Source organism: Myodes glareolus, chromosome 13, assembly GCF_982192425.1.
Source record: "Myodes glareolus chromosome 13, mMyoGla1.1, whole genome shotgun sequence".
Classification (NCBI taxonomy): domain Eukaryota; kingdom Metazoa; phylum Chordata; class Mammalia; order Rodentia; family Cricetidae; genus Myodes; species Myodes glareolus.
The window spans coordinates 52,641,491-52,649,592 of NC_142038.1; positions in this window are offsets into that span (position 1 = coordinate 52,641,491).

Genomic DNA, 8,102 nt, shown 5'->3' on the forward strand with positions numbered 1-8,102 from the left:
GGACCTAGGAGGACCTGAAGTTCAAGGTCAACCTTGGCTACTTGAGAGCCTGTTTCACAAAATCATCAGGGCAAACATTCCTCCTCAGGTCCTCTGATACACCTTGAGGCACAGTAGCCATTGCTCTGGAACTAAGGAAGGTTTTCACTGAATTCTCCAGCTGGACTTGGTGATAAATGTTTGTATGCTGAAGAGGCCAAGGCAGGAAGTTGGTGAATGTTAGGTCTCAAACCTGGGATTCCCTAACAATGAGTTCGTGAACAAGATACAGGTCTGTGGTGACCTTTTTCATTGTCTTTTCTTTGAAATTTTCTAAAGATTAATTTATGTGTATGAGTGTTGTGTGTGTGTGTGTGTGAGACTTGTGTGCCTGACAGAAGATGCCTAGGCCATCATAGGACACTAGAACACCTGGAGCTGGAGTTGGGGATGACAGTGAGCCACCATGTGGGAGCACGTGCTCTTAACCGCTGAGCCATCTCACCAGCCCGTTTCTCATTTTTATTTTTGTTTTTTTTTAAAAAAAACTTTATTTAACTTTATTTCATGCACATTGGTATAATGATGTCAGATTCTCTTGAACTGGATTTACAGACAGCTGTGAGCTGCCATGTGGGTGCTGGGAATTGAACCCAGGTCCTCTGGAGGAGCAGTCAGTGCTCTTAACCACTGAGCCATCTCACCAGCCCCTCATTTTTATTTTTGAAATGACTTCACTCTGTCGCTCAGGCCCGTCTGGAGTGACTAGTTTGGCGAGCACTTGTCTAGTATACGTGAATTCCCGGGTTCAGTCTCCAGCACCACACGAATGGGCATGCTGGGTACATGCCTGTAATCCCAGCTACTGGAGATAAGGGAAGGGAAAATAGAAAGTCCATGTCACTCTTGGGTGCTTATCAGCACAGGCCACGTAAGACCATGGCTTTACAATGGCAAGAGGCTGGAGAGGTGGCTTGGCAGTTAAAGAGTAGCTGTTCCCCGGAGGACCCATGTTCAGTTCCCAGCATTGTCATCAATAAACCACCCGTAACCCCAGCTCCAGGGGACTCAATGCCTTCCTGTGGCCTCCAGGGGACCCACATATGGTAGATACTTAGCAATTTTTCTCCTTTGATTTGTCTTTTTTTTTTTTTTTTTCAAGAACTGAAAAAACAGCTCAGTGGTTAAGAACACTTGTTGCTCTTGTGGAAGACATTCACATGGTGGCTCACAAACTGTCTCTAATCCCAGTTCCAGGGTTATCTGACTCCCTCTTCTCGGGGCATCTGGCACACATGTGATGCACATACATACATGGAGGCAAAACTCTCATAAATCTAAAAATATTCATACACACACATGCCATGGCAATCACGCAGAGATCAGAGGATAAAGTGCAGGAGTTGATTTCCGCCTACCACCTGACTTGGAACTGAATTTGGGACACCAGGCTTGGAGGCGATGCCTTTACACACTGAGCCGTCTCACCAGCTGTGCTGGCTAGTTTTCAATGCTATTTGACAGATGCTAGCAAGTGGAGAGAGGGCCTTTCTTGGTTGGTGACTGATGTGGGAGGGCCCAGCTCACTGTAGGTGGTGCTACTACTCCTGTGCTGGTGGTCCTGGGTTAATCAGAAAGCGGGCTGAGCACGTCAGTAAGCAGTGTTCCTCCATGGCCTCTGTGTCAGCTCCTGCGGACAGCCAAAAAACAACAACCAAAAAAGACAGAAAGAAAAGTCACTCTTTAGTTGCTTTCTTGACAGAGTTGCCTAAAAGTGTCTTTGGTGGGTAGGAGCTGGGGAGATGGCTCAGTGATTAAGAGCACTGCTTCTTCTTCCAGAGGTCCTCAGTTTGATTCCCAGAAACCACATGGTGGCTCACAACCATCTGTATTGAGATCTGGTGCCCTCTTCTGGCTTGCAGGCACACATGCAGGCATAACACTGTAAGCATAATAAATAAATAAGTCTTTAAAATAAATAAGTGTCCCAGGCAGAGGTGGCAGCTCTGAGTTGATTTTATAATTTCCTTGTCTGTAACTGTGATTTTGTTTTTCTATTTTTCAAACTCCATTCCATTTTAAATCTCAAAGGTAAAGTGTAGAATCTAGGTTAGTTGAAAATAGAGATTTGTGATATATGAAGAAGTACAGGAGCTTGGGCATGGTGACACGTGCCCTTAATGCCAGCACTGGGAGGAAGAGGGAGGTGTATCTGAGTTCAAGGGCAGCCCAGTCCACAGAGTGAGTCCTAGAACAGCCAGGGCTACACAGAGAAACCCTGTCTTTGGCTGGGCAGTGGCGCATGCCATTAATCCCAGCACTTGGGAGGCAGAGGCAGGCTGATCTCTGTGAGTTCGAGGCCAGTTCAAGCTTGTTCCAGTACAGGCACCAAAAACTACAGAGAAACCCTGCCTCAAAAATTAAAAAAAAGAAACCCTGTCCTTAAAAACATAACAACAATAATAAATAAGAAGAAAGAAGAAAAATAGAAGTGCGAGGAAAGATCAGCTGGACTTCAGGAAGACCTTTGTAGTACTCTGTAGTGTTCTGGACATTCCCAGAGCTCTTTGGGTGAGACACACAACTCTGGTACTAGTGACTGAGAACCCAAGGTTAGGAAAGGAGGAAGCTCTCTAAAATATAGACTAGAGACAAAAAAGAAATCTTAGATTCTGGAACAGGATAACATTCTTGATGTAAACCAGTAATAAAGGGATGTGGCCGGACTGTTTCTTGTTGAATGCAGACTTCCCAGCAGAGGGCACTGCTGCATTCTCAAAGACAGCCTGAGCCTCGACTCCAGCTGTCTGTGGGAATGAACGCTAGCTACCTCTACTGCCACTAAGCGCTTGATCTCAGCCTCAGAGAGAAGGCGGAGGGGAAGGTACTGCTCCCAGTTCCACGCTTACAAGTGCCAGGGCCAAGTCAGGACCCAGCAGCCTGAGGAAGAAAGTACTCAAAACGCCCAATTTGGGGCGGGGGGGTGTCTCACTCTGGACTCCTTACTGTCCTGGAGATGGAGATCCAGCCCCAATAAGATACTGGTGTCTGTGTGTTCACATTTCAGTAATTTTATTTATTTTAGGTTTTTTTGAGATACGATTTCTCTTATTGTCCTGGAACTCACTCTGTAGACCAGGTTGGCCTTGAACTCATAGAGATCCACCTACCTCTGCCTCCCAAGTGCTGGGATTAAAGGTGTGGGCCCTACCTCCCAGATGCCAAGATTTCTCATCTCCCTCTGTATTGGGACTGGATTGTCAAATTCATTTTACTTTCAAAAATACTAATAGCACTTTGCAGCTGCTTGCTGCATGCAAGACTGTCTAATCTCATTGCATACATACACACTAATTTTCACAGCAATCCTATGGAGAGAAATTGAGGAACAGACAGGATAGCCAAACCACATAGCTGCCCCACATGGCTCACACCTGTATCCCAGTGCTTCAGACAGGTAGGAGGATTGCCTAGAGTTTGAGGCCAGTCTGGATTACATAGTCCTAAACTAGTCTGAACTAGTGTGAGATTTGTCTCAAACAAAAACAGAAAAGCAGGTATGATAGCGCACTTACAATCCCAGTATTGGATTTAAGACCAGCCTGGGCTACATGGAATCCTGTCTCACAAGGGAAAGGGACTAGGAGTGTAGTTCAGCAGAGTGTCTTGCATCCGCAAAGCCCTGGGTGTGACCACGACTGTAATTCCAGCGCTATGGAGCTAGAGGCAGAGGATTGCAATCTCAAGATTATCCTTGGCTACTTGGTGAATTCATGGGCAGCCTGGGATACTCAAGAGTACATGTAACAACACATGTATGCGCGTATGCATGCACGCACACACACATACACACACGAGTGAACAAAAACAGTAAAGTAGTTACTCTTCATGTTTTTTTTTGTTTGTTTGTTTCTGTGTTTGTTTTGTTTTTTGTTCTTTTGTTGTTCTGGTCTTTGAAACAGGATTTCTCTGTGTAGCTTTGGAGTCTGTTATGGAACTTGCTCTGTAGTGGCTGCCCTCAAAATCACAGAGATCCACCTGCCTCTGCCTCCCAAATGCTGGGATTAAAGGTGTGCACCACCACCGCCTGATCCCGTTTTCAGGATTTTATGCAGCATTGATAAGAATCTAAAAGATTAAATTCGTTCTTTGACTTCATCATACACACACATAAAACATTCTGATTATTCTTCCCCTACCCACCCTTGCATCCTTCCCATACGCCCATAAATTTTGATGTTACAAATCCTCATCCTACAATGGTGTGGCTTTTGGGAGTGGGTGGTGTAGTGGGCTTTAAATCTGTATTATATCTGTAGGTTCTTGAGCACCTATGTGGTTTAGGCTTAGAAACATAGACCAAGGGCAGACACTAAATCACAAGGCTTTGTAGAGGGCATAGCTCTCACTGGTGGCCTTGAACTACCTAATATTTGTCAGGTAATAAAGAATGGAAATCTTTTGACCTAAAAATTGAGAAGTTATCAGCGTCAGCGCAGTGCCTGGCTAACCTTATTTAGAACATATTATTAGGCATAAGCTATTATTTCTCACTCAGGCAAATATTACCCGAAATGCCATGAGGTGGACGAAGTGGTACATGCCTATAAATCTTAGCACTCAGGAGGTAGAGGCAGGAGAATTTTTGCAAGTTTAAGGCCAGCCTGGTCTACATAGCCAGCTGCAAGTCAGCCAGGTCTACATTGAAAGTCCCTGTCTAGAAAAAAAAAAGGACAATTTTTTTTCTAACATGTATATATGGAATTATCAATTCTTGGTGCCAACAGTGTTTAAATGTGACAGAATTGCTGCCCTTAAGAAACTGACAAGGCAAAAAAAAAAAAGAAAAAAAGAAAAAAAAAGAAACTGACAAGGCATGTAAAGATGAAGGCAGCTGGAGCTACTTGAGACCCTGTCTCAAAACCAAACATAAAAATACCATATCCAGCCAAAGAAAGAAATACTGCCACTTCTTGTTCCAAATCGGCAGACCAGGTGGTGGGAGCTGGTAAAGTTCACAGAATAATTAGCTCGTGTACGCCACCTGAGATGATGCAGTTCGTTCAGCACTCGCTCTGTTGAGGTCATTTGCTGAACCTACACCCAGTATGTACTCAACTCATAAACTTTATATAATATAATGCCCTTAACTTTACAGATGAAGAAATGGAGCACAGAAAATTGACTTGTTATTGTCGCCCTGCAAGGTGCGGGACAGAACATTGAACCTAGGCAATCTATAATGTGTGCTCTTAACTACTCACTATGCAATAAATAAAGAAATATAGCCAGGCGATGGTGCATGCCTTTAATTCCAGCACTTGGAAGGCAGAGGCAGGCAGATCTCTATGAGTTCAGGGCCAGCCTGGTCTACAAGAGCTAGTTCCAGGAAAGGCTCCAAAGCTACAGAGAAACCCTGACTAGAGAGAGAGAGAGAGAGGTCAGTACCTCCCTTTCTTAAAAAAGTTAGCTCATGCAGAACCACTTGTGATGTCTTATGACCAAAGAACAACACCAAAAAACAAAAGCCAGGATTCAACATAATAAACAAATTCTGTAAATAAATAAAATATAAACATTGTATTATGTCAGAATTTGAATAATAACTGCAGCAGCTTTGACCTAAGCATTGTTCTTGGGCACTCTGACTATTAAGAGTTAATAATACACTCCTTGGGACATGGCAATCTGCCGGGGTTGACTTGGAAATTTTGTTTTGGTCGAGGATCCTTGTAGCCACAAAAGCTACTATCCTGAGAACAGGCTTTCATATACCTCTAGATTCTTAAAAATTGAGACATAGGGTTGATGAGTAAAAATGGTTATAAAAGATAACTCTTTCTCAATGATGATTAAACTCGAAGGAAAATGATTGTAAAACTCTGTTCTGCCACAGTTTATCAATGATTAGTAAAAGATGCGCAAGAAGAAGTGAAGCACATGTTCAACACCAAAAATTATACAATCTACGCTTTGGAACAACATAAATCTATCCCTACTTACTGAATTCTGTATAAATAAAGAAACACTCTGGCTGCTGGTCAGTGAGGCTGAAAGATTCTCCCAGCCACCATGCCTGGCTCATCTGCTCTCCTCTCAGCGCCTGTCAACGGTTGGGGCTGACCCCCAGCAGTTCAGTAGGGAAGGATATGGCAGAGCACACAACCCATTAGCCTACTCAGAGGGGAGAGAATCAACACTGCAAATGCTAGTGCATTAAGACAAGGGACTTTGGACCTTTGGGCACCATCAGTAGATTGTAAGGCCTCCCGAGGCTGGGTTTGTGTCTTAATCACTTTATACTAGCCAAAGCTGTGCGCAGAGTCAATCCTAAGAAGACCTTGCATGATGGCTAATATCATCTTTGTAGACAGGACTGGCTCATTGTCACCATCTACAAGTTTCCTAAGGGTGATGCCACATGCTTCGCAGGTGTTGGTAGTCTGAGGACGTGGCTGGTGGGAAGAGTCTGCCGGGGGCAGTCAAAGTTAGCCTTGGAGTTTTATTTATTTGTAGAGGTTTCCTCAACGCTCCCTAACCTTGGTTACCAATCCTCATTAAAGTGCAGGGATGGTAAATTCAGACAGAAATAATGCCTTGGGTACCTCTTTTGCCATCATTAAAGGCTGGTCTCTTTCAGGTGAAAGTGGGCAGCGCGAGTTAATTTGCCTCTCCTTGTTCCTGCATTTATTTTAAAAGCTAGATTTCCCACTATGTAGACCAAGCTGGCATTAAATTTGCAGAGATTCACCTGTCTCTGCCTGTTGAGTTCTGGGATTAAAAGTGTGTGCCACCATGTCAGACAGTCCCTAAATTCTTGGGTATTCTATGGAAACAGTATTGGAAAGATACTTTTGGTACCCTTCTTCAATGAACTGGACATAGTTTGGGTGCTGGGGAAGTATATTGGGGTACCCTTTGGCCAACCCACATCTTTGCGAGATCTTGGAACTTGGTCCATTCCTAGCATCCTGACCGCCTGAAATTGTTTCCTTTTGCTTTGTGAATTACTTTTGAAACTCCTTCAAGAATGAAGTGGAAAGCTGAGCTGTGGTGGTACACGCCTTTAATCCCAGCACTCGGGAGGCAGAGGCAGGCAGATCTCTGTGAGTTCAAGACCAGCATGGTCTACAAGAGCTAGTTCCAGGACAGGCTTCAAAGCTACAGAGAAACCTTGTCTGGAAAAACAAAAACAAACAAAAAGAATGAAGTGAAAAGTTGAGGCCACCAGCTAGCTCCCCAGCTGCAGGTTTCCTGACCTCATTGGAGGGGAGGCTTAGGTACTTAGGGATGGGGGTGGGGTACAATGGCTGGGTAGCCAGATGTTTGCTTTCACAGCTCTCCTGTAAAACTAGCAGGGCAGATATAGATAAAAACGTAGCACAAACTCCATTTAAAGTGCATTACAGATCAGGAGCCAGCTCCCCCCTGGGCAGGAGAAGGGAGGGAAGGGCACAGAGGCCACATCAGTCCTCTTCTTATCTAGGGCCACATGTCTCTCTTCTAGCTTTGTGAAGCGTGATTTACACCCCTGACTGGAATGACTCTCTTTCTGGGCTGATTACATCTGCAAATGCCCCCCAGAGGCCACAGCAGGATGGCCATTTTCAGACGGAGCGGCCAATAAATCTCAGAGGTTTATATTGTACTTCATGGTGCCTTCCCTCTTGGCCCTCCGCCAGTCCGGTTGTGGAAGGGGAGGGGAGAGTTGCTCAAGTTGGAGGCTCAGGAGACAAAATCCTCCTCTGCCATCACCCTTTACTCTTGTCCTTCTAGACCTTGCTTAGTTCCGATCTTTCCAAGACAGTTTTTACTCTGGAAACAGGTGAGAACCAAGCCCAGGCCTGACCGTTGTCCCTGCTCTCACAGGTGACATGCTGTGTTCTGGACACTGCAGCTCCTAGCTAGTTTAACCCTGGTACAGCAGCTTGCTCACAAACCCCGGTCACCTGGAAGTGGGATCGTGGATGGTGCCTTTAGTCTCTCTCTTCAATGATTTGGCAGGAGTTGTGGGGTGGGTGGCTGGGGACAAGGACTCCAATCCAAAATTTGCCTTTGAATTTCTGGTACTCCTGCTCTACCTCGGAGTGCGGAACCCAGAGCCTCACTCTATCCACAGTTCT